This window comes from Hyperolius riggenbachi, chromosome 7 (genome assembly GCF_040937935.1).
Source record: "Hyperolius riggenbachi isolate aHypRig1 chromosome 7, aHypRig1.pri, whole genome shotgun sequence".
Classification (NCBI taxonomy): Eukaryota; Metazoa; Chordata; class Amphibia; order Anura; family Hyperoliidae; genus Hyperolius; species Hyperolius riggenbachi.
Window position 1 is genome coordinate 114,613,701 of NC_090652.1, and position 25,999 is coordinate 114,639,699.

The 25,999-nt window shown below is 45.7% G+C and overlaps 1 protein-coding gene across 1 annotated transcript in view; it reads right to left on the reverse strand.

Annotated features, from left to right (window-relative positions):
• UBE2I (ubiquitin conjugating enzyme E2 I) overlaps positions 1-25,999 on the reverse strand; it is a 50,046-nt gene that overhangs the window by 11,942 nt on the left and 12,105 nt on the right. The window lies entirely within an intron of this gene.

Below are 25,999 nucleotides of genomic sequence, written 5' to 3' on the forward strand. Positions count from 1 at the left end.
ATGCAACGCATATCTTGTAACGGTCTTACAACATAAAAAAAGTTAAAAATTCAAGAACTTATAGAAACCTTCAGAAACGACATGGAGAACATTCAAATGCTGCATGCTACCACCACCTAGTGGCCAAAGTACCCACTGCAACAAACCTGCCACTCAAAACATTTAAATACATCTGTAATGATGATACCTCTAGGAGCAGCATGACTATTATATTGTATTTATATAGTGCCGACATCTTCCACAGCGCTGTACAGAGTATATTGTCTTGTCACAACTGTCCCTCAGAGGGCTCATAATATAATCCCTACCATAGTCATAGGTTAAGGTCTGGCTTGTGTAGTGTATTGTAGTCTAGGGCCAAGTTAGGTGGAAGCCAATAGGGGTAAGTAAATAGGGCCTCCTCCATATCCCTCTCACCTCCAGTTTAATTTAAAAGTGAAACTCCCAATTCTTTTTATTGAGCTACAGGTGTGATTTAGCACCAAGAGTATTCACCACTTAAAGGACACATCCAAGCTTTTTAAAAATAAAGTCCACTTACCTGGGGCTTTCTCCAGCCCGTGTCAGCCGTTCCGTGCCCTCTCCGCAGCTCTGATCACTGCTGGTGGTCCTGGATCCCCTCCGGCGCAGGATTCCTACTGCGCCTGCACGAGCAGCTCTCAGAGTCGCGCTGACGTCATCTGGACTGTACTGCGCAGGCACAGTAGTTTTGCGCCTTCGCAGAACAGCCCGGATGATGTCCGTGCAACTCAGTGAGCCGCACCGTGGAACGCTGCAAGATGGAGGAAGATGCTGACCTGGCGAGGTCTCTTCACCGGAGGGGAACGGGAGTCAACGGAGCTGCGGCGATGGCACAGTTGGTTGCCGGGGGCTGGAGGAAGCCCGAGGTAAGTAGATTTCTTTTTTTTCCCCTCCTTGGACCACTCCTTTAAAGGATACCCGAAGTGACATGTGACAGGATGAGATAGACGTGTGTATGTACAGTGCCTAGGACACAAACTATGCTGTGTTCTTTTTCTCTCTGCCTCAAAGAGTTAAATATCAGTTATGTAAGTGGCTGACTCAGTCCTGACTCAGACAGGAAGTGACTACAGTGTGACCCTCACTGATAAGGATAAGAAATTCCCCCTTTTATCTCTTTCTTGCTCTCAGAAGCCATTTTCTGCTAGGAAAGTGTTTTATAGTTGGAATTTCTTATCAGTGAGGGTCACACTGTAGTCACCTCCTAAAGTTGAAGAGAAATCGAGAGCCCAATATGGTGTAGTATGTCAAAATTGAATGGATAAATGAAACAGTGAGATGGTAATACTCACAAACATGGGTTACCACCTAGGTAACCACTCATTAGGCAGGTGAGATTAGACCTGTCTTCACTCAGTATTAAGAAGTCGCTCTCTGTAGATAGGAAGAAAGGGGTGGACTCAAATATATTGGTAGGTGAACAGAGGCACCAGAAGGATAAAAGTACATAACATTTTTTTAAAAAGTTGCTGGGAGGAAGTGGTGGACTCGCCTCCGTTAAAGCGGGCACAGCCCACTTCTTCAGGCAATAAGAGGTGCTCTGCTTGCTATAACTCAATTGCTGTTTATCCCCTGCTTGTTGCCTGAAGAAGTGGGTTGTGCCCGCGAAACGCGTTGCATCTTTGGGGTATTTTCAATAAATGTGTATATCTATATATTTACAGTCCTTGGTGTCTGCTTTAACGAAGGCGAGTCCACCACTTCCTCCCAGCAATTTTTAAAAAAAAAATGTTATGTACTTTTATCCTTCTGGTGCCTCTGTTCACCTACCAATAGATGTAGTCACCTCCTGTCTGAGTCAGACACTTACATACCTGATATTTAATGCTTTCAAGCAGAGAAAAAAAAAAAAAAAAAAAAAAAAAAAAAACGGAAACAGCATAGTTATTTGTGTGCTAGGCACTGTACATACACATGACTAGCTCATCATGTCACATTGGGTATCCTTTAAGGACCGCGGTGTTAAACCCCCCTAGTGACCAGGCCATTGTTTAATAATTAGGCCTCTGCAGCTTTAACCCCTAGGAGTGCTTTTCTGAGCGATTTGTGATTTGAAGAGTGGCCAGATCCCTGTATCTAGGCATTTTCAATGGGCTATTCCATTTAGTTTTTATACACTTTGGGAGACAAACTGGTAGCAGCACTTGTGTACAGGTACAGGCTTTTTTTTTTTTTTTTTTTTTTTTTTTAATAGGAAATGTCAAAGGCTGTTTGCAAGAGTACTATCCACTACACCACTGTGCCAAGAAGAGTTGGAGCCCAAGTTCAAAATCTGTTTGTATAACCTTGTGTTTTCTGGGTTTCCTCCAAATTCTCAAAACAGACAAGTTAATTGGTTTCCCCTTGAGGCTGGGAACACACTAGGCAGAAACGCTAGCATTGCATAAAAACGCAGCATTTATGGGTAGAATAGTCAATGGGCTGTGTAAAAAGCATATAAAAAACGCATATGCGGTTTAAAATATATACGCCGGTTTTGCTGCATATTTTTCAAAAACCGCACAGAAAGTCAATGGTGAAGCAGAGGTATTGCGTTTTACATTTTAACGCATGTTTTATGATGCATTTCCGTTTCCTGTTGCATATGCGCTTTGCATATGTGAAACACACACACACAAACAAAACCTTGTGTGTGAAATAAAAAAAAAAAAAAAAACGCAAACACATAAAACGCCCACGACAGAAAACGCACCTGTCACGCACTGACAAATGTGCACCCAGCCTGAAAGCTTGCCACAGAACTACGATGGACATTCAATTTTTGGCACCCCTTTATCCCCACCATAAGCCTATCACATAAAGGGACTAAAATCTGAAGACAGTCCTAAGTTTCAGGCGAAATGGTTTATGAAGGTTCAACAGGGAGGTAGTCTCCAGTGAGCACCCCGTACATGTCAAAAGGGTGCAGGGTAAGTTTGGGCGCCAGTTGAAGCAGCTAGTAGACTATCAGCAATACTGCCGATATTCTATTAAGGCTTCTCAGACACTAGTTGCCAGAGCCCCTTCTACACTTGTCTACAGACAGGGAACCTACCAGAACATCCCCCTCCTCTACCACCCCCTTTTTGCTTTCTAAACCTAGGTGCATCTTTTATCCCCCTAAAAAACAAATACGGTAGTGAGCTCTGAGCATGAACGCAGCCGTGTTTAGACAACAGCACCACCACATGTGAACGCTTGATATGTGTGATGTTACAACCACTGCAATTTGGCTGCATTTAAAGAGAAACTGTAACCTAGTATTGAACTTCATCCCAATCAGAAGCCGTCGCCCCCTTTTCCACAAGAAATCTTTTCCTTTTCACAAACTGATCATCAGTGGGCTCTTTATGGCTGATGTTGTGGTGAAACCCCTCCCACAGTATGTCAGAACCATGGTCCTGACAGTTTCCTGTCTGTGAGCCTTGCTGCATTGTGGGAAATAACAGCTGTTTCCAACTGCCAAAACTGCAGCATCTCTTTCCACAGACATCACCTGCCAGCAGTAAAAATGTGGCCATGTGATAGATGTCAGAATGTAAATCAGAGAGAGGAAAGATTTACAATGGGCAAACACTGACCAAGTCATTTATAAATAATTATTATAAAAATTAAGCACTTTTTCCGTTATTTTCACTGGAGTTCCTCTTTAAATTGCACCCCAATTGCACTGGCGGGAGACTGAACTGCTCGGAAAGCGAGCTATTCAGCCATCCATCTAAAAGGGGCTTTAAGCTGCTCAATATTTTGGGGATCTCTATTAAATTTAACCACTTCACCCCAAAGGCATTTTTACCCTAATGGACGAGCGATTTTCACCTTTCAGTGCTCATACCTTTCATTTAGCCAATAGCTTAAAAGGGATACTGTAGGGGGGGGGGGGGGGGGGGGTTCAGGGGAAAATGAGTTGAACTTACCCGGGGCTTCTAACAGTCCCCCGCAGACATCCTGTGTTGGCACAGCCACTCACCGATGCTCCGGCCCCGCCTCACTTCTGGAACTTCAGACTTTAAAGTCTGAAAACCACGGCGCCTGCGTTGCCGTGTCCTCGATCCCGCTGATGTCATCAAGAGCGCACAGCGCAGGCCCAGTATGGTCTGTGTTTGCGCAGTACACTCCTGATGACATCAGCGGGAGCGAGGACACGGGCGTGCAGGCGCAGTGGTTTTCTGACTTTAAAGTCAGAAATTCCAGAAGTGAACTGGAGGCGGCGCCGGAGCATCGGTGAGTGGCTACACCAACAGGATGTCTGCGGGGGACCATTAAAAGCCCCGGGTAAGTTCAGCTCATTTCCCCCCGACCCCCCTACAGTATCCCTTTAATCACACTGAAATGATTTATATCTTGTTTTTTTCACCACCAATTGGGCTTATTGGGGTTGATATTTGTTTTCAGTAATTACTTTATTTTCCATGCATTTTAAAAGGGAAAAAACAAGGGGGGGGGGGGAACCCCCCACACACAATAGTTTTAACATAAAAACACTGCTACTGTGCATAATACCCACACATTTTATCTGCTTATTATTTCCCTAGTACAAAATATGGTGACACTATAGTTTTTGGAAATAAAAAGGTGTACTTTTCCTCTTTCCCTCCTTTTCCACATGCACAGCGGCAGCAGCACTGTCTGACATATAAAAACGTCCTGGAGCCATTAAGAGGCTCTAGCAGGAAGTCAGCTTGTCATTAAGTGGTTACAAAATAAATTGCGATTTCATTACAGCAAAATAAGTGACAAGAAGATTTAGCATCTGTGCGACATGTCATATTACAATGTACTATAATTTTACAGGTAACATAAGACTATTGTTATAACTGACTATACCAAAAACAGGAGAGGAGGGAACAGAACAAGACTGAACTCCCCCCCCCCCCCCCCCAAAAAAAAAAAAAACTCCTGCACGCGTTGTCTGGTGTGAAAGGAGCCTTAGCCCTGCTTGGTAAGTCTTATTTATCAGCTGTGGAGCAAGTCAGCGGTCAGGAAGGACGCTGTGTGCATGAGTTGAAGTTTTATGTCCAGTGCATTCCTTTAGATGTGCTGCAGCCACCAGGAGGAGCTCTTCTGTATAAAAGAGTATACAGATATTCACATCTGAAGGGATGCAGAAAAGCCTAAAAATGTCTCCCTCCCCTGCTCTGCCGCAGTGATGTCACATCTTCCGGACCAAATCAGTTGAGAAGCAGGGCTGAGTGGCTCTTCCTATTGGCTGCCTGATAAATCTGTCAATATGTTACCGCATGAAGAGTGAGTTATCAGCTGGCTAGAGTAGGATGTAAAAGGTATTTAATGAGGTATTTACTGCACAAGTCGATAATTTACCTCACTAGTAGATTGTGAATTGGAATTTGGCAAGGTGACCGGTAAAATTAGCAGTTTCTGCATTACTAAATGTGGTAATGCTTAATGAATTGAGGCCAATCTGGTTTCAAAGTGAAGGATTGTTGCTATTGCAATAGATTTAAAAAAAAAAAAGTGACAGTGTCACAAAGTGTTTTTTCCCCCTTGAGTACAGTTTTAACCCCTACCTAGCCTATTGACCTATGTAATACCTACATGTTAATACACAAAAAAAGATGGCCACCTGTAGTGATTGGTAGGGTGACTTTTCAGGAACCCAATGCTCTACAGAAGCATTGCTCCTGCCATTGCCTAGGGATACACCTGTACAACACTGGGGCCTCCTAAGTCGCATCCAATCACTACACAGGCTGGGGATAATGGTCTGCCGCATTTTTTGAGAATTTTTAATTTTAAATAAACAGTTCATAGAATACTGTAACATATGTAACAAAAACCATAGTTGCAAATGCAATTACTAGACTCCCTGATCAACTCTAGTAGCGAGCTGCCTTGTTCACACTGGTAGTAGCATTTTCAGCTGGAGCTCAGCACTGGCAGTCTCCATATACGGTAGCTTTGACAGCAGATTAACATGCTCAGCAAGTAGTGCTATCCTTTAGAAGACACGCCCACAGTAAAATAATGCACCCAATCAGAGGTAATGCACAAAGTAATTTTCAATACTGCTGGCTTGTTAATAGAAGAGAAAGCAATGTGAGATACAGGTACACAAATAATGCTCCATGCTGCATTAGAAGGCTCCTATAAAAACACAGCTATTGCAGCAAAGGTTTGGAGCATTGCTGGAAAGTCTCAGCAACCATGAAAGCAGAACTATTGGAATGTAGACCGGTTGTGCAGATTTGGAGGGTGTGTATTGTTAATGTTTGCTTTATGACTCATCTGACTGCCGGTGACATAATGGAAAATGAAAGGCTCCGCCTGCTCATGTTCTTCATAAAGGTCTTCTAGGAAGCTAATTAACATGGGTTCTAGGATTTGCTCTATTTATTTTCACATATACCAACTCCCTAACAATCGCAGGCAAGAAGTGTGGTCAAGCATCCACAATCTCCCTCCTCTAAGGCAAGATTTCCCGAACCTGTCCTATTGTCCCACCAACAGCACAAGACGCCCCTGCTCTATGGATGCACCAGGTCTAGTACCATATATATTTTTTCCCCGATTAGTCTTCTAAACCTACATCTGTCTTATGGTCAGATGTGTCTTCTGGTCCGAAAAGCAAGACAACAACTTTTGGTGGGTCATAAGGACAGGTTTCAAAAACCAGTGCAGTGGAGTCTGTACAAAAATCTTCTTACGACTCAAGTTTATGAAACCACTGACTCAGACTCCAGGTACCTAAAATTACTCCGACTCCACAGCCCTGTCAAAAACACTGCTAAGGACTAGGTTATCAATACATGGTACATGCACTTTAGTTGGCCTCGGCATATATCGCCATTAAATGCATCGTACCAAGTCTTGAGATAATGATAAAATTATAGACTTCGGTTGGTTAATGACAGACTCGTCACTAGGATAAGGATTCAATTGTGAGCTCCTCTGGACAGTTTGCGACAGGACTGTGTACTTCAACGTAGCAGATGCCAGCAATATACAGTATAAATAAACCATAAGGCCTCTCTTTCACGCAGACTGAAATGGCACATTTCACTCTAGGCACCCAATGGCCAAGAGTAAGCACCTTCCGGTTGCAAAATAATGCTACTGAAAAGGAGTTTGTAACCACATGTGTCAGTGGTTGACAGGCAGAGCAATTACTGTCTGGTAAAACCAGTCACATCTAGTGGGCAGGTGCCGCCTGACAAGATGGACATGCACGAGACCACCACCAGTGTTGGACACTTAGCTGGCAGCAAGCACACACCCACCTTCAGGGGGTACTCTAGATATTACCGAAATAAGGAAGGTTCTTAGCCAACACAAGTGTACGAGCAGCTCTGTGCTACTGTGCAGGCTGTCTTAAGGTAGCCATACACTGGCTCGATTCCCGGCCGTTTCGACAGCAGATTCGATCCTGGGATCGAATCTGCTGCCAATCGTTCGCGGTAAACGCAGCCGCCGATCCGATTCCCTCCCGGAATCGGATCGGTCCGTCGATCGCGCCGTGCGGGAAATTACCCTCGATCGCCCGCCGGTAAAGTGCGCGTCGCTAGCGGCGGCCGATCCGGTATACATTACCTGAGGCTGGCTCCCGGGCGTCTTCTCCGTGCTGCACGGCTCTGTTCCGGCTCCATCCATCCCGGCGCTTCCTGTGTCACTGCAGTGACCAGGAAGTTCTAATAGAGGGCGCTCTATTTGAACTTCCTGGTCACGGAGTAACACAGGAAGCGCCGTAATGGATCCGGAACAGAGCCGTGCAATGCGGAGAAGATGCCCGGGAGCCAGCGTCAGGTAATGTATACAGGGGGGGGGGGGGGGGGGGACAGGCGGCAGGAGCAGCTCAGCAGATGGTGAATCGGTTTCAGGCTGAAATCGATTCACAATCTGTTTGCAGTAAAGGCAGCCATACGATCCCTCTCTGATCAGATTCGATCAGATAGGGATCTGTCAGCTGGTCGATCTAATGGCACATCGACCAGTGTATGGCTACCTTTACATCTACTTGTCAAGTAGGTTTGCGTGGCCACGCTCCCTTGTGCATGGGCTTTGCCACAAGAAGGCCTTCCTCCATGCATGAGTGGCTCTGTGCAGGTTATCAGTGCACCTGTGCAGTCCAGGCACATTCACAGGAGGTAAGTGTAGCTGCAAAGAAGAGAGTCCCAGCAATGCGGTGTGCTCAAGAAGCATTTGAGAAGCCTCTAGGAGGATGCATAGACTTCCCTCTACAGAAGTACCTAAAAACCTTTGAAAAAAAAAAAAAAAAAAAAAAAAGTCACAAGGTTTGCTTTGAGCGCCCGTTTTCACTAGTGTGGGGCAATTCTGTTGCGGAAAACTAATTCACATGGTGATGCAAATTTTAACGCAAAAACGCATTTCGCATCTGTAAGTATGCGAATTTAACCATGTCAGTGCCTGTGTGCTTTTACATTGCTTTTAAGCGAAAAAAGTAAGCGAATTCACCTAACGAAAACACATGAGAATTTCGTATTAAATACATTACAGGCAAATCGCACACTAGCCTTGTGGTGTGCGAATTCTGATGCTCTGCTGTCCAGATTTTTTCCTGCACAGTCCACCGCACAGAATTTCTGACAAGTGGAAACAGGCCCATTGATTTATATTGGTTATGCGAATCTGCATGCAGATCCACTCTAGTGGAAACGGGCCCTATAGGACAACTGAAGCTGAGGACTATGGAGACTGCCATATTTCCTTCCTTTTAACCTCCCTGGCGGTCTATTAAGATCGCCAGGGCGGCTGCGGGAGGGTTTTTTTTTTTTAATTAAAAAAAAACTGTTTCTGCATGAAAGCCCACTAGAGGGCGCTCCGGAGGTGTTCTTCCGATGACCTCCAGCGCCCAGAACAAACAAGGAAGGCCGCAATGAGCAGCCTTCCTTGTTTTGCTTATATCGTCGCCGGAGTGACGTCATGGACGTCAGCCGCCTCCGATCCAGCCCTTAGCGCTAGCCGGAACTTTTGTTCCGGCTGCGCAGGGCTCGGTCGGCTGGGGGGGACCCTCAAGCAGAACACGCGGCTGGCAGAGTGCCGGCTGCGTGTGCTGCTTTTTATTTCGCTCAAATCGGCCCAGCAGGGCCTGAGCGGCGACCTCCGGCGGTGATGGACGTGTATAGTCGTCCATACAGCTGAGGAGGTTAAGCAACACCAGTTGCCTGCCAGCCCTGCTGATCCTCTGCCTCTAATATTTGTAGCCATAGACCCTGACCAAGCATAGCTGATTAGGTGTTTGACATTGTCAGATCTGACAAGATTTGCTGCATGCTTGTTTCTGGTGTTTAGACACTCCTGCAACTAAATAGATCTGCCAGGCAACTGGCACGGTTTCAAAGGAAATAAATATGGCAGCCTCCAAATTCTCACTTCAGTTGTCCTTTAACTACTTTGTAAATTTTCCCGTGCACACGTTTATATTTTGCATTTTACAATGTTAAAAAAAAAAAAAAAAAAAGAATGAAGTACTAACCCTCATTACACCCTTCCTTCAACATCTGTGTAGAACAGCACGTTAATTCCAAGAATAGCTGCAGCACATGCAAACAGGAAGCAGAACTGCCACTTATAACCCAAATATTCCTCACAAATGAATAACCAAAACAAGCTTCTAAGACAGAGCACCAGCCAGACTTTGGAAACTTGCCTAAATAGCCCACTCAGCTGAATGGTACCTAACAAAGTAGCTGGACTGGCAAGTCTTCCAGGTCAGTACAAACAGATATGTCCCAAAGACCTTGTGCCAGCCTGTCCTTCACACTGACTACAACACAGAAACAAATGCCCCATTCTAAGTGGCCACCTTGTTTGGCTCATTTTAGCACAGTATGTGCAGCAGTTGCTAAACTCCTAATCCAAGGAAGTGTAGGAGACATGAAAGGGGCAAAAATGGCCTCCTGCACACTATATGCGATTCCGATTTTTTCTACATCAGATTTTGGATTCCGATTAAAAATCTTAGCAGCATGCAGTACGTTTTTCAATCGGAATCCAAAAATCGGAACAGATAAAAAAAAAAAAAAAATTGGGATCGCATGTAGTGTGCAAGAGGCCTTACTCATCTGTAGCCATTCTGGCACAGATGTTTCCTGCTTATGGATCCCACTTCTCTACATAGGGAAGTATGATACACATGGTCTAACAGCAGCTCAATCCAAACAATACCTCCCAATTGGTGCAGGTTTCCCCAACCTGCAAGGAATACCACCCCTAGCTTAAAGTGTACCTGAGATGAAAAAAAAATATTCATATTGTACATACCTGGGGCTTCCTCCAGCCCCCTTTGGCCTGATTGCTCCCGCGGCACCATCCTCCACCTCCTGGATCTTCACTAAGGGCTCCCAGTACCTTCGGCAAGTCAGCGCATGCTCAATGCGGCTGCATACGCTCCCAGTCTCATTCCTGTGGTCAGGCGAGTTCTGTGCCTGCGCAGTAGTACTGCACAGAAAGCCCCTGCCGGTATGAGCGCGGCAGGAGAGCACACACGGCCAGGCTGCACATGTGCAGTAAGCCCCGACTGGCCGAAGTTACCGGGAAACTAAGACCAAGGAGGCCGAGGACGGCGCGTTCAAGCCGAAGGAGGTTGGAGGAAGCCCCAGGTACAGTGTTTACCCGAAAATAAGACAGGGTTTTATATTAATTTTTGTTCTAGAAGATGTGCAAGGGCTTATTTTCAGAGGATGTCATATTACTATTATGAAGTGTCACAGCAGATCATTTCCTGTTCCTTTGTATTGTGCTGTTCCTGGATTTGAAGGTATGCTACTGTACTGATCAGGCACCTGCCCTCATCCCTGCACATAGCCGATAACCTTGCTCTATGCTGGGATGACAGGACTGGTGCCCAATCGGCACTGCACCAATGCTTGCTGGCTGCCTCTTCCAAATTTAAGTGTCTAGCATAAAATAAAAATAAAAAGGATTTTTTTTATTTTTTTTTATCTGGTACATAAGTAATAAGGATGCTAACCAGGCAATCCAAAAGTAAATCACTATTACTTTTCTTGTTGATAAATGATCATTCCCCGGTTTACCTGACTCTTATTTAGTACATTGCTGCACAAAGGAAGTTGCAGGGCATGCTGGGGTTTTTTTTTTGCTTCTTTATTTCCCCTCAGACTTAACTAATGCAGCCCGATTGGCTGAAGCCTCTTTCCCTCCTGTTTTCCCCTCCCACACCTCTGTTCCTCTCTGATTGGCGAATATTTCACATGCTGGGACAATGCACTTTCCATTTCAGAGCTGGGTGGGAGTGCCTGAAGACTGGGAGGAGTGGGGGCAATACATACACAATCAGGCAGAGGAGTGTAAGGGAGGAAGTGACATGAGGATTGGCTTCAAGAGACAGTTAAAATGGAGAATCCTAAGAAGGGGGTGTTTTTTTTTTTACTATAGAGGGAAAAAAAATTGCTAAATCATAACATGGACAATACGTATGTTATGTAACTGCAAGTATTTATCTACTTATATATGTGCTTTTTTTCCTGAGATAGTATGGCTAACAGCTCCTCTTTAAAGGGAATGTCCAAGCAAAATAAAAAAATGAGTTTCACTTACCTGGGGCTTCTACCATCCCCATGCAGCCATCCTGTGCCCTCATTGTCACTCACTGCTGCTCCAGTCCCCCGCTAGCAGCTTACCGACCTCGGAGGTCGGCGGGACGCATTGCGTACATTTTTACGCATTCCCGCTAGTGCAGGAACAGTAACACATACATTTTTACGCATTACTGGTTCAATGCGTAAAAATGTACGCATTAAACCAGTAACGCGTAAAAATGTAAGTGTTAATGTTCCTGCACTAGCGGGAATGCGTAAAAATGTACGCAATGCGTCCTGCCGACCTCCGAGGTCGGTAAGCTGCCAGCGGGGGACTGGAGCAGCAGTGAGTGACTACGAGGGCACAGGATGGCTGCATGGGGCTGGTAGAAGCCCCAGGTAAGTAAACTCATTTTTTTATTTTGCTTGAACCTTCCCTTTAAGGGCTACTGCACACCAAGCGTAGGTGTTGGTAGAGTTTTCAAAACCGCTGCCGCCTGTTAAAAGCTTGGCTAATGTAGCTCAATGGGATGGTGCACACCAGCGGTTTGAGGTTTTTAGCAAACTGCAAACGTGGCTCCTGCAGCATTTTTGCGGTTTGCAGATGCGCTTCTGCCTCAACGTAAAGTATAGGAAAAGCCTAAACCGCTCTAAAAAACGCTACATCAGAGCGGTTTTCCAGGCGTTTGTTACAGAAGCTGTTCAGTTACAGCTTTACTGTAATAAATGAAATCTGCTACACGACAACAACTCTAGGCATGTTTAGAAAATCTCTCTAAACATGCCTAGAACTGCTTTGAAAATCTGCTTTAAAAAAAACCTCTAGCGTTTTGCGGCTCTGCTAGAGGTTTTGTGTGTGCACTGGCCCCAACATCTGCAAGGGCTGGTTTTCAGGGTATGGCTTATATTTCAAGCATGCTCAATTCTAGCTAGGACTTATTTTCAGGAAAAGAGGGCATGTATGATCCCCCCCCCCACCCCATTTCATCTCAGGTACACTTGAAGTCAGAGCCTTCAGCTGAAAATTAGTTAACCATGTGCCAGCTAGAGATGGTTAATATGTAAATAGCTTTGGCTTGCCAACTACCTGCAGCTTGGAACTAGTCCAACTGAGTTAAGCAGGAAGTTAATCTGTCAGTGGAAGTTTTATAAATAGAGTTTTATTTTTGTTCATCTATGGATACACATCAACCCAACATTTCTGGGAAGTTTGATGCTTCTGTTCTTTGCAATGGGGCACTGTGCACTATGAAGTACAAGGGAAACCGCGGCAAAAGCGGGGCGGACCAGTTACCCAAGGCAGCCAATCAGAACCCTGAAAGGCTTCACTTGTACACCAACCTTCTTTGCACCTTTATATCAATTCATTTTACCATAGAATATGCAACAGCCCAGACAAACTTAAACCTTATACTGTACACACTGCAGAATGTTGTCCTGCAGGAATCATGGGATGTTGGTTACGGGTCGATTGCAGGATAACTGGTTAATCACATTTTCTACCCAATTAAAAAAAAAAGTTTGTTGAACTTAACATCTTCTTGGGCAAAAATATTGTAAAGCCTATGGCTAGCTTAATGACATGCCACAGTGTCACAGAATTGTATTGTGACAGAATTGGGCTAATCAAAAAAGTGCAACGAAGAAAATAAAATAAAAAAATAAAAATGCATCTGACTAACCCTCCATACAAGAGAGCAGCAGTGCCGTTGGCATTAGGAGTTCCTCCACATACAGCAATCAGATTTGCATATAAAAATTAAACTAGTTCATCTGTGGTAAACACACACAAAGCACTGAAACTATTTTAATCAGCCGTCACAATCTGAATGTAACAAGTCATCACGCAAGTTTGATCAGAGCTAAAAATCATTCGGAGTCCAATAATGTAGTGGTACTGAACTACCAGGAAATCTACAAGGTCTGACCATTTACACTTCTAGAATAGTATGCGGTGTTCATTTCTTCATGCCCCAGATGTATGTATTCTGGCAATATTCATAATTACATACAGCCAGCGGCAACCAATTGCTAACCAGGGCTGTAGTAGCCACATACCTGATGAGAGGGCATGGAAGTGCCCTTACACTGACTAAGCTCCAGGCTACCCACTGACAGACATACTGGTTTTATGATGCCGGCAAGGGGTAGTGTGCCTACACTTCCAACTGGAAATTCTATGCTCTTTGGTGCCTGATGTACCAAGTTTTGAAAACCAAACGCTTCTGGCTCTTATGCAAGGTCATATACTACGCGGCACCACATTTGGTTTACATTCTAAGAGTACATCTTGTGAAGCACATGGTATTCTGAAAGATTACACATTACTTATAACAGCAAGTTGTTATACAGCACTTCTGTAAAGCCTCACCCACCTGTAGTTCATAGGAGGTTATTTTCCCATCCGGGTACACCCAAATCAATACATATTCACAGCCATGAGATTCCGAAAGAGATACCAAGCAAAGTCATTTTACTCACAACTCTGTTCCAACATGACTGGGAAGGCTTTTAGAGAAACGGTCAGGGCTGGTGCACACCAGAGCGGTTCTGGAGCGTTTTAAAAAACGCTTGCAGGGGGAAAACCGCTTGGCTAATGAAAGTGAATGGGCTGGTGCACACCACAGCGGTTCGTTTTTTCCACAAATGCAAACTCAGGGGCTGCAGCATTTTTAGATTTTTTAGGCGTTTCTGCCTCTGTTAAAGTATGTGGAAAACAGCTCTGAAAAACACTAGATCAGAGCGGTTTTCCAGGAGTTTGTTACAGTAGCTTCAGATAATAGCTTTACTGTAACAATATATGACATCTGCGACACAAAACCTAATTTTTTACATTATATTACAACTGGAAGGTGCTGCAACTACCAGGATGCAGGCTGCTAAATTGCACGTTTACACACCGTGCGTCTGAAAGAGGCCTTAGACTTCATGATTTGGAAGCCTGGCCATGCCCTCCTAGAGACACTGGGTGCAGAAGGGCGTTAGCAGTAGAGTCCTATGTGGCTCTGCAATGAGAGAGACCCGGAAAAAGACGCCCACAGCTGTGACTGCTACAGACTTAAAAAGGAACCTTAACAGAGGGATATGGATGTTTTCTTTTAAACAATACCAGTTGCTTGGCACTCCTGATCCCTGTTGCTGCAGTAGTAGCTGAATCACACCTGAAACAAGCATGCAGCTAATCCAGTCTGACTTTAGTCAGAGCACCTGATCTGCATGCCTGTTCAGGAGAGGTGGCTAAAAGTATTAGAGACACAGGATCAGCAGGGGAGTCAGGCAACTGGTATTTTTAAAGGAAAAATCCATATACTTCAGTTTAGGTTCCCTTTAAGCACTTTATTGACCTGAGGAAGTGGGCCAATACCCATGAAACGGGTTGTCTTTTTGTGCATCATTAAAAAATTACTCATATGGCTTGTCAGTTTATGGAGGCAAGATTGAATTTCTCCTATACGTTATGATTTAAGAGAAGTATATTCTGGTGCGCCCCTGCATGGGGGAAGCACAAGGGCCATGGAGGAGGACACAGGAGAATATATTTGTGGGGGAGCTGGGAGATCCACAAGACATCCCTGCACATCAGGTTTTTATCCACTAAATTTAGGTAGGTCTTATGGTTTGTAGTCTGATGGTCCAAAAAGCACGGTACTTTCACTGGTAGAGAGAGAAGCAGTGACCCACAACAGGCTCTCAATCTCAAACTGAAGTTAGGGGATCTTTGAATGCCTTACTCCTTGTTTCCATCTGTGTCATTTGTGTTTTCAGCTACATGACCCACAGAGACATCAGAAAGGCACAGACTGCACTTTCCAACGTTTTACATACATGTGTTACGATTTGCCGCAGAGTCAACGCATAGTTGCCTGCATTTCTGAGCATTCACGGACCAATTCATTACAAATGAATGGTAGCACAACTGCATAGTGGGGGCCATCTGCATCGCTCCCACCATAGACATGGAAACAAGGCCTTACTAACCAGTGTAAAATTGTGGTAGGCCACAGTCACTCACTTAAAGTGTACATGAGATGAAAAGACATCTCAGGTACCATACTTGCATAGGGCTTCCTTAAAGAGGAACTGAACTCAGAATATAAAAACAGAGCATTGCAATCAATGTTAAAAATTGTAGGCAAAAACAGTACAATATATGTACAAAAATGTGAACTATAATATACAATTATATTGATAAGCCACACCCTCTGTGAATTACTCTGCGGAGGCAAGGCTCCCAGAGATCAATGGGAGATTTTCTCCTGCTTATGCAAATCCCCTGCAGCTTTGTTTGTTGACACAGTGAGTCATCAGGAGGCGCCCATAAAAAGAGAATCCTGACAGCCAGCTTAGGGACTGTAGAAACTTAACTGTTGTAAGGCAATTGAAACACATGGCTAGCTGATAAAAGTGCAATTAGAGGGCAGCATGATGCAGAACGGTGCATGGAGGGTCCATGGGCAAAAATCTGTCTGGCCTCTCCCCATTGTTATAATGACTATTTTTTGGATAAGGTGTTAAACATTGAAAAGTTTTTGACAGTCCCTAGACTCCAGGAGGGCTGCTTTCTGACTTGTATCAGACTTTTATGTGACTGGCAGGGACAGGAGTCACATTACAGGCAAGTAGCCTCTGTGTGATGTGGGTCTGCAATACAGATAAGATCTCTTCTCCATCTCAGGCTATTCTCAATTTCTCCCTATACCTCTTTCTGGACTAGTGCACGCCAAAATCACAATAGCAATCGCTAGCAATTTGTGAGTGCGATTTTGTGACGCAATTTTTGAATGAATCGCTCCAAAAAAAAAAAAAAAAAAAAAGCTACATGCAGTGTGTTTGAGATTTTGAAAAAAATCACTACGCTGCTGTGAGAACACAGTCATAGGGTAACATTAGCCAAGCGCTTTTCAAATCACTGTCGATTTGAAAAAACGCTCAGAAGTACTCTTGGTTTAAAAACGGGCGCTAGGTCTGTTTTTCGCCGCACGTGTCCACTGCCCGCTTTCCCGGCCACCCGCGTCTGTCGCCCGCTCACCCGCTCGGCTCCCTGGCCCCGTCGTCCTGTGTGCGAGAGGCTGGGTCCGTGCTGTGCACATGCGCAGTAGCAAAAAACACGGACCCAGCTACACAGAGACAACTGTCCCTGCTGTACGCAGGGACAGTTGCCTATTATATAGGATTTATATAGCGCCATCTTTCGCAGTGCTGTACAGAGCATATTGTTTTGTCACTTTATCTTTTTCTCTCTTTCAGCTTTTCTCTCCTCACCATTTCTCCCCTTCTCTGCATATGGGCTCAGACACACTATAAGCACTTTTTACTGAGCGATTTTACCGCGATCACGATTTTAATGCAAGTCTGGCTAAACAGTGCTCATAAAAGCGCTTATAGGGCTTCACAGTGTAATAAAGGAATGAACAAGTTTTTCCCTGAAAAAACATGAATATAATTATATATAATGATAGATAGATATGCGCTTCACTGTTAATGCTTCACTCTATATAAAAAACGAAACAAATGTCCACTAAAAACATAACAGTCCTTACACTGTGAAGCACCAAACCTCTCTTAGGCCTAGTGCACACCAGAGCGGTTCTGCTGCGGTTTGCGATCTGCTTGCGGGTGCGGATCCGCTAGAGTAATGTATTTCAATGGGCTGGTGCACACCAGAGCGGAAGGCGTTTTGCAGAAACGCATACTCCCGGGCTGCTGCAGATTTTGGATTGCGGATGCGTTTCTGCCTCAATGTTAAGTATAGGAAAAACGCAAACCGCTCTGAAAAACGGCACTTCAGAGCGGTTTGCAGGCGTTTTTTGTTACAGTAGCTGTTCAGTAACAGCTTTACTGTAACAATACATGAAATCTACTACACCAAAAACGCTTCACAAAACCGCAAAATGCTAGCTGAAACGCTACATAAAAAAAAAGGAAAAAGCGTTTCAAAATCTGCTAGCATTTTGCGGATCTGCTAGCGGTTTTTGCAGGGCTGTGGAGTCGGAGTCGGGCAATTTTGGGTGCCTGGAGTCGGGAAAAAATGCACCGACTCCGACTCCTAATGAATTTGTAACTGTAATTAAAATAGAAAATATGATAAAATGTTCTATTTCTCAGATAATAGTCATTAAAAATAATGTATATATACACAGTATATATACAGTAATAGCTGTGCTTAGTCCACAAAAATGAAATAAACCAATCAAAATTAGTTATTTGTGCTGCTTCAAAAAAAGCAGTCCCCGTATTTTTAAGGACAGATATACATATCTGATTGTGACTGTATATATGATGTGTACACAGGAACCTCTTATATATACTAAACAACATCTATGATGTAAGAATAAAGCCTGATGTGTAGCCGTGTCACTAATAGAGATGGTCAACGAGATGGAAATAATTCTGCATTGATGCTGATTTATGCAAATGTATGCACTCCCTTTGCTGATGAAATCAAATAATTTGATATGTTATTAAAATTTTGGTTTGGTGACTATAAATTAAAGGGTAACTGAGACGGATGAAAAGTAAAGTTTTATACATACCTGGGGCTTCCTCCAGCCCCCTTCAGGCTAATCAGGGCCCTCACTGTCCTCCACCACCCAGATCTTCTGCTAGGAGTCCTGGTAATTCAGCCAGTCAGCGCTGTCCGGCCGCATGCCGCTCCCACGGCCAGGAACATTCTGCACCTGCGCAATACTGCTGCACAGGTGTAGTATGCTCCTGGCGGCGGAGTGTGTGCATGCGCACTACGCCTGACTGGCTCAAGTACCTGGACTCATAGCAGAAGATCCAGGTGGTAGAGGAGGACAACGAGGGACTGATTATCCTGAAGGCGGCTGGAGGAAGCCCCAGGTATGTATAAAAAAAACTTTAATTTCATCTGTCTCAGGTTTACTTTGTTACACAGTAGTACTATACTCTACATATGCACTCCCCACAGAGCTGCAGGGAATCCACTGAGAATGCTGTGCACATTGAACACAGAGGTGTTGTCTGTTTACAATCTCCTCATTCCCCTGCAGAGTACCTGCACATCATGCTTACATGTACCCACACTTACATTGCCTAGGGCCTGATAGATGTTCTTTGTTCCGGTTTGTACCTTTTACAAGTACTCTTACCAAGGACTAGTTTTAGTCTAAAGGGAATAAATATAGTAGTCTACATATCCTTCTCACTTCAGTTGTTTTGTAAAATTCCTAAGCGTTGGCAGTTAAGAGACGAATTTCATGTTACATACTTTTAATCAACAAAATTGTAATATGCAAATTAGAGGAGTCGAAGTCGTGGAGTCGGTGGAATCCTAAACTGAGGAGTCGGTGGATTTTTGGACCGACTCCACAGCCCTGGGTTTTTGGTGTGCAAAACGCCTCCCGCTCTGGTGTGCACCAGTCCATTGAAATACATTACCCTAACGGATCTGCACCCGCAAGCGGATCACAAACCGGAGCCGAACCGCTCTGGTGTGCACTAGGCCTCAGTGTGTATGAGAGCTGGGATGATCACCGACCTGAATCATAAGTAATCACGGGTGGTGACATAAGAGGGGGGATTCCCTCTGTCAAGCTACCTACAGGGGAGGACAAGGGCGGCTGGATGATGTAAGAGGGGATTCCCCCTGCGTAATACCTACGAGGAGAAGGGGGGTGAGGGTGTTTGACATAAGAGCGGATTCCCTCTACAGTGTTACCCCCCTACCTCTGCCAGACAGGATACGAAAGGGGAGAGCTGCATGACTACAGGACATATAGGATCTGGCACAAAACGAATGGGGAGAGCTACAGGATGACAAGCAGACGATCTCACACTGCAGGAGGCATAGTTAGAGAAAAAATAATAGTACTTTATCAAGGCATGTGCCAGTACAGTGCAGGGCAGCAGCAGAAGCCACAGCTGTCACTTTCCTGTAACAGGGCGACTGATGATGACCTCATGACACTGGGCTGCAAATCTCATTCTGTGGGCGTGAATGGGCATGTCTAACTCCAACTGTAACACCACCCACAGAATCAGACTCTGCACCTCCCATGGAATCAGAGTTGCAAAATGGAAGGAGCGAGTTGCAAGATGGAGCCTGCCATTCTCTTTTATTCATCGTTGTATTGCACAAATATATCTACTTTTAGATTGCCCTTCACAAGTGTTTTGTGTCTAATCATTCATTTCAAAGGGATAAGGAGGCTCAATTTAGTGACTTTTTTTGGGTTCAGTTCCTCTTTAAGCACTCTTGAGGCTGCGCGGTCCCTCGCCGCCTCCCCAGGTGGTACGTGTCCACGCAATATGGCCAGAAAGCCCAGCAAAGTCGCTTAAGTGCAGACTGGCCATAAACGCTCCCCTGTTGCACTCCCACAGCTGGGAGCATGCCACGTTTGCGCAGTACTATTGCCTAGGCAAAGAACATTCCCGGCAACTGTATCACGCGTGCAGCCGGGTGACAAAACGCAACTTGGGCAGGCTACTGGGCCCTACTGCGGTGGACAGGCGCCAATCGGGGAGATGCCAAGGGACTGAGCAGCCTCAAGGGGGCTTAAGGAAGCTTCAGGCAAATACAGAACCCGAGAGGTCTTATTTCAGATTCACTTTAAAACCAAATTACCGCAAATACCTTCTGCCCTCATTACCAGGAGCAGTTGATAGGCAGTGAAAAAACTCTTAGGCTTCTTGCACACAGGGACGTTACAGGCGCATGTTAGTGCAGCCTGTAACGCTCCCCCAACGCACAGCAATGTTAGGCCCCGTTCACACTGCACGCGTTTCCAGCCGGGTTTTGGAAACGCGTGCAGGTGGCCGACACGCACGACATCAGACATTGCATAGAGTGCAAAGTCTGATGTTTACACTGTATGCGTTCCAGACCTGTGCGGTCCGGGAACGCATGCTGCACGCATTTTTTGTAAAAAAAACACGTGGCTGTCCCATTCACTTTTCAGTGATGGATCAGCCACGCAACGCACACAAACGCGGATGGCGTGCGTTCGCATGCGTTGCGTTCCGCATGCGTGGCCATCCGCGTTTGTAATGTGAACGGGGCCTAAAACAAGTGGGCTGTTCACACTGCCCACGTTGCGTTACATTGTAACACAGCAAAGTGCTGCATGCTGTGCGTTCTATCCGGCTAAGCCGCGTTAGACTGTCTGCACATGCTCAGTCATGTTGGGGAGGACGGGAGAGCGGACGGGCACATGGCTAATTAATATTCACTGCACTCAGTGACGTGCAGTGTTTACTTCCTGGAGCAGCAGCTCTGTGCGGCGATTGGCTGGGCGGGACCACGTGATGCCGCATGCATCCAAGAGTACGCATTACGGACGCCAGAGTGAGCTGCACAACACGGCTCACTCAGACGTCCACACCAGAGAGCACCAGGTGTTGCTTTAGGGGCACGTTATGTGCCCTATAACGTCCCCTAAACGCAACGTCCTGGTGTGTAACTAGCCTTAGGCCTCTTTTCCACGAACTGTTGAGCTGTGTGCTCAGCAAGCAGTTGCCAGGCAGCAGTGAGCAGTTGTGAGAGTTTGAGAGGCATTTCACTGCCTGTAAACAGTTCGTGGAAAAGAGACCTCAAACTCACAACTGCTTGCTGCAGCTGCCACCTGGTAACTGCTCACTGCTGCCTGCTAACTGCATGCTGAGCACACAGTTCAACTGCCTGTGGAAATGAGCCCTCAAGAAGGCAAACTACACTGAGTGTTAGCTTTTTAGTAGGAGGGCTTTTCAGTCTTTTAGGCTCCTCTTCCACAAACAGTTGATAAGCAGTGAAAAGCCTCTCTAAGGCCCAGTACACACCGGGCGGATCCACCGGCCGAATCCACCTGAAAATCCGCATGGCTAATGTATCTCTATGGGCTGGTACACACCGGCGGTTTGAGGTTTTTACCAAGCCGCAAACGTGCCTCTTAATGCACGTTTGCGGTTTGCTTAAAACCTCAAACCACCGGTGTGCACCAGCCCATAGAGATACATTTGCCACGCGGATGCTGATGCGGCCGGTGAACACCCAGCGGATCGCATCAAGATCCGCCCGGTGTGCACTGGGACTAAACTCACTCATCCGCACCCAAAACCGCTAGCGTTTTGTGGATCTGCTAGCGGTTTTGGTGTGCACTAGGCCTTAGAGCCAATTTCCATGGGCAGTTAAACTGTGTGCTCAGCAAGCAGTTACAAAGCAGCAGTGAGTAGTTTCCAGACAGAAGCAAGCGTGAGAATTTGAGAGGCTTTTTACTGCCAATCAACTGCTTGTGGGGGGGGGGGGGGAAAACAGACCAAACTTTCTGCTTGGTAACTGCTCACTAGGCCTGAACGATTTTAGGAAAAAAAAAATTGAGCGAATACTGTCCAAAATCACGATATTGATTTGATTTACGATTTCCTTCAAATCAAGCTTTGTTCCCATCTGTGCCTCTCTGTTCCCCCTCTCTCTCTCTGTGCACCCTCTAGGTCTTTTTGTGCTCCTTCTGTCCCCCATGCTGCAGCTGTGCATACCTTCCAGGGGACCAGCAATGCCCGTCTATCCACTTAGCCTCCTGCAGGCTCTAATGCACGGCATACTTCCTGTATGTCATGTGACATACAGGAACCAGGAAGTATGCCGTGCATAAGAGCTGGCAGACGGCGAGAGAGGATTGAAAGTGTTTGACTCCTGTCAGAAGGTATGTCCAACACTGCTGATGCTGCGGGCTGCACGCGCTGAGACCTGGAAGTTTGAAGCCGCTTCTTCAAACTTCCCCCATGTGGAATTAATGTGATTGCAGAAACTGCCGGGTTTCGGCACCACTGTAATATTCAAATATTTAGTCCCTGTGTGTGACTACCTGACAGCCTTAGTGCTGGTCCTTATCACCTTCGGAAAATATACAGCCGTTAGCAGACTTTCACAGAATTGGTCGCCAGAGCAGTTAAGAGAATCTTTATTGTATCCAGTGGAAACTGCCATTGCTGTGCATGTGTTTCAGGACACCTGCGGTGTGATGCGGCTATATAGCCGCATCGCTCCTAGTGGAAACGGGCCCTTAGGCCTCTTTTCCATGGACTGTTGAACTGTGTGCTCAGCAAGCAGTTACCAGGCAGCAGTGAGCAGTTACAACTGCTCACTGCTGCTGCCTGGTAATTGCTCACTGCTGCCTGGCAACTGCTTGCTGAGCACAATTCAACAGTCCATGTAAAAGAGGCCTAAAACAGACATACTCCCTCCTCAGGCCTCTTTTCCATAGACAGTTGAACTGTGCGCTCAGCAAGCAGTTACCAGGCAGCAGCAAGCAGTTGTGAGAGTTTGAGAGGCTTTTCACTGCCCATCAACTGCTCGTGGAAAAGAGGCCTTACTTTTTGGATTCTTTTTAAAAAAGGGACAATTGTAGTGAGAAGAATTTGGAGGCTGCTAGATTTCCTTTTAAGCAATACCAGTTGCCTGACAGCCTTGCTGGTCTATTTGGCTGCAGTAGTGTTTGAACAACACCAGAAGCAAGCATGCAGCCAATCTTGTCAGATCTGACAATGGGCTCTATTCTCAAAGACTTCCAGCATGCGGTAAAGTACATGCGGGAAGTTTGCGACCAAAATACCGTCAAGTTGACATTCTCAAAATGTTCCGCATGTTTTTTCCGCTTGCGGAAAAAGTGCGCTAAAAGTGCGGGATTCATGCGGAAAAATTTCTGCAAAAGTCGGTATTTTCCGCAATAAGAAAAAAAAAAATCAATTCTCAAAAAGTGTTCAGGCGCATCATTTCGTCGTTATTTACCGATTTTTTTTATCACCTACAAGTAGTAGGTGATATATTCCGCATCCCATTGACTTTAATGAAGTCTGGAGGCTTAAGGGCTGTGCTTGCTGGACTTTTATTTTTTTTTAAACACTTTTTCATGCTACCTTTTTACCGCATGATTCCCGCATGAATAATGGCTGTTTCCGCATGTTTTTTCCCGCATGCGGAAAACATGCGGAAAATATTAGTGAATGTGGAAAAAAAAAATGCGGGGTTTACCGCTGGCGGAAATATAGCGGTAAAATTTTGCGGAAATTTGGGCTCTTTGTGAATAGAGCCCACTGTCAGAAACACCTGATCTGCTCCATGCTTGTTCAGGGTCTATGGCTAAAAGTATTAGAGGCAGAGGTTCAGCAGGATAACCAGGCAACTGATATTGCTTAAAGAGAAACCCTAACCAAGAATTGAACTTCATCCCAATCAGTAGCTGATACCCCCTTTCCCAAACGGATCAGGGGGCTCTGTATGGCTGATATTGTAGTGAAACCCCTCCCACAGCGTGATGTCAGGACCATGGTTCTGCCATTACACTGTGGCAGCCTTGTTGCATTGTGGGAAATAACAGCCCTTTCCAACTGCCAAAAAAAAAGCAAGCAGCATCTCCTTCCACTGACATCACCTGTCAGCAGTAAAAATGCCATCATGTGATAAATGTCACAATGTAAATCAGGGAGTGGAAAGATTTTACAATGGGCAAACACTGACTAAATCATTTATACTGTACCTAATTGTAAAAATTAAGCACTTTTTTTATTACATTATTTTCACTGGAGTTTTTCTTTAAAGTTTACCAGAGATCAAAAGAAGAAAAAAATATTTGATACTTACCCGGGGCTTCCTCGCTCGTCTGAGTCCCACACCGTCCTCCCGCAATCTGTCGTTCAGAGATTGTGGCTGAACCGCAGACCGCAGCAGTACAGCGTGGGACTCACAGAAGCTTATGGGGCTGGAGGAAGCCCCGGATAAGTATCAAATATTTACTACTTTTAATCTCTGGTCCACTTTAAAAAAGGAAATGGGGCAGCCTCCATATCACTTTTGCTTCAGTTGTCCTTTAGGCCTGGGACCCACTACAAAGTGCTATAGCTAGCCATTTATGGCATCGCTTTGTAAGCGGTTTTGGAAGAGATTTCCCTTCTCCTATACAATACACAAGACTGGGAACACTCCCAAAATGCTGCATGTTCTGCAATCGCTCCAGTGGGATCTGCTCCATTCTTTTACAATGGCAAAGCGTTTTGGAAACTCTAGCCTTTGAAAAGTGGGTGACGCATGCCTCATGTCAGTGTGAAACCCATAGTAGGCTGCAGGTAAGTTGATGCCTGGTAACATTTGTAAGACAAGAAGAATGTCACAGGCACTGGATCTACAGTACTGTACAAATAAACAGCCTGGGGAAAATTAGGAATTATGTGAATGTTACCTAAAAGATGCAGTGGTACCAATTCTACGTCGCAATCACTAATAAAAGTGAGGTCATAGTCCCTCCCACGGGATTGCAGCACTCCCGGGCATCTCTTCCCTTGTTCATTATGACGCTCCTCTAAGTGCATGAAGCACAGCATAGGCTGCTTTCACTTGTAGTGCAGATTGGGCCAACTCGCTGCAAAACTAAGGAGCATCTTAAAGGAGTTATCAGGCAAATTTTTGTCAATACAAATGGCCTACCTGCCCCTGTGCACAAGTACAATCTAAAACTTGATCGCATTTCCCCCCCCCACAGGGCTTCACAATTCGGGCCGTTTGTATTTCCTGCTCCGGAAGTAATAATGCCATTGCAATAGCTCACTTAACACAATACACATAATCTGATTAATATAGCAAAACAAGAGTGGATTCCTGTCCAGAGTAATTTATATACGTATAAAATACTAGCCGACCCACGGCGTAGCATACGCCGCATAAGAAGGTAGAGGGCAGGAAGGGGGTATTGGGCACAGCGGCTGGGAAGGGGGGGTTGGACCCCCCCTCAACTGGGTCCCCCATGTGCGCTCTACCTCCAGCTTAAGCTCAGCAGGAACTTCCCCCCCCTCACCTGGGTCCCCCATGTGTGCTCTACCTCCAGCTTAAGCTCAGCAGGAACTTCCACCCTCACCTGGGTCCCCCATGTGCGCTCCCCCTCCAGCTTAAGCACAGTAGCAGCCGCCACTATTAGTAAGAGGCAGCGGGCGGGGATGACTCACCTCTTCCGTGTTCCATTGTGCGTTCCACTGTTGTCACTTCCTGCAATGCCGCACACACACTGTATTGGTGTAATTTTCCTTCTTAAAGGGAACCAGAGAGGATGAGATATACATACCTGGGGCTTCCTCCAGCCCCATACGCACGGATCGCTCCCACGTCGCACTCCTCCGCTGCCTGCATCAGCCGCCACCGGGTCCCGTCATTGCCGCGAGTCGGCAAGTCGGCCGGCGGACGCGGCCAATTCTCCGCATCACAGGGTGCTCTCCCCATACAGATACGCATGTGGCTGCTTACTGCGCAGCCGCATGCGTACATGTATGGAGGGAACCCCTGTGATGCGGACAATTGGCCGCGTCCGCCGGAAGTGACGGGCCCGGTACCGGCGGATCCAGGAAGCTGAGGACGGCGGCGTGGGAGCGATTCAGGCTTATGGGGCTGGAAGAAGCCCCAGGTATGTATAAAATCTTTTTCTTTTTCCACCCCCCGTTCCTCTCTGGTTCCCTTTAAAACAGAAGCAAATCTGCAATAATTCAGCTATAAGTGAACATTT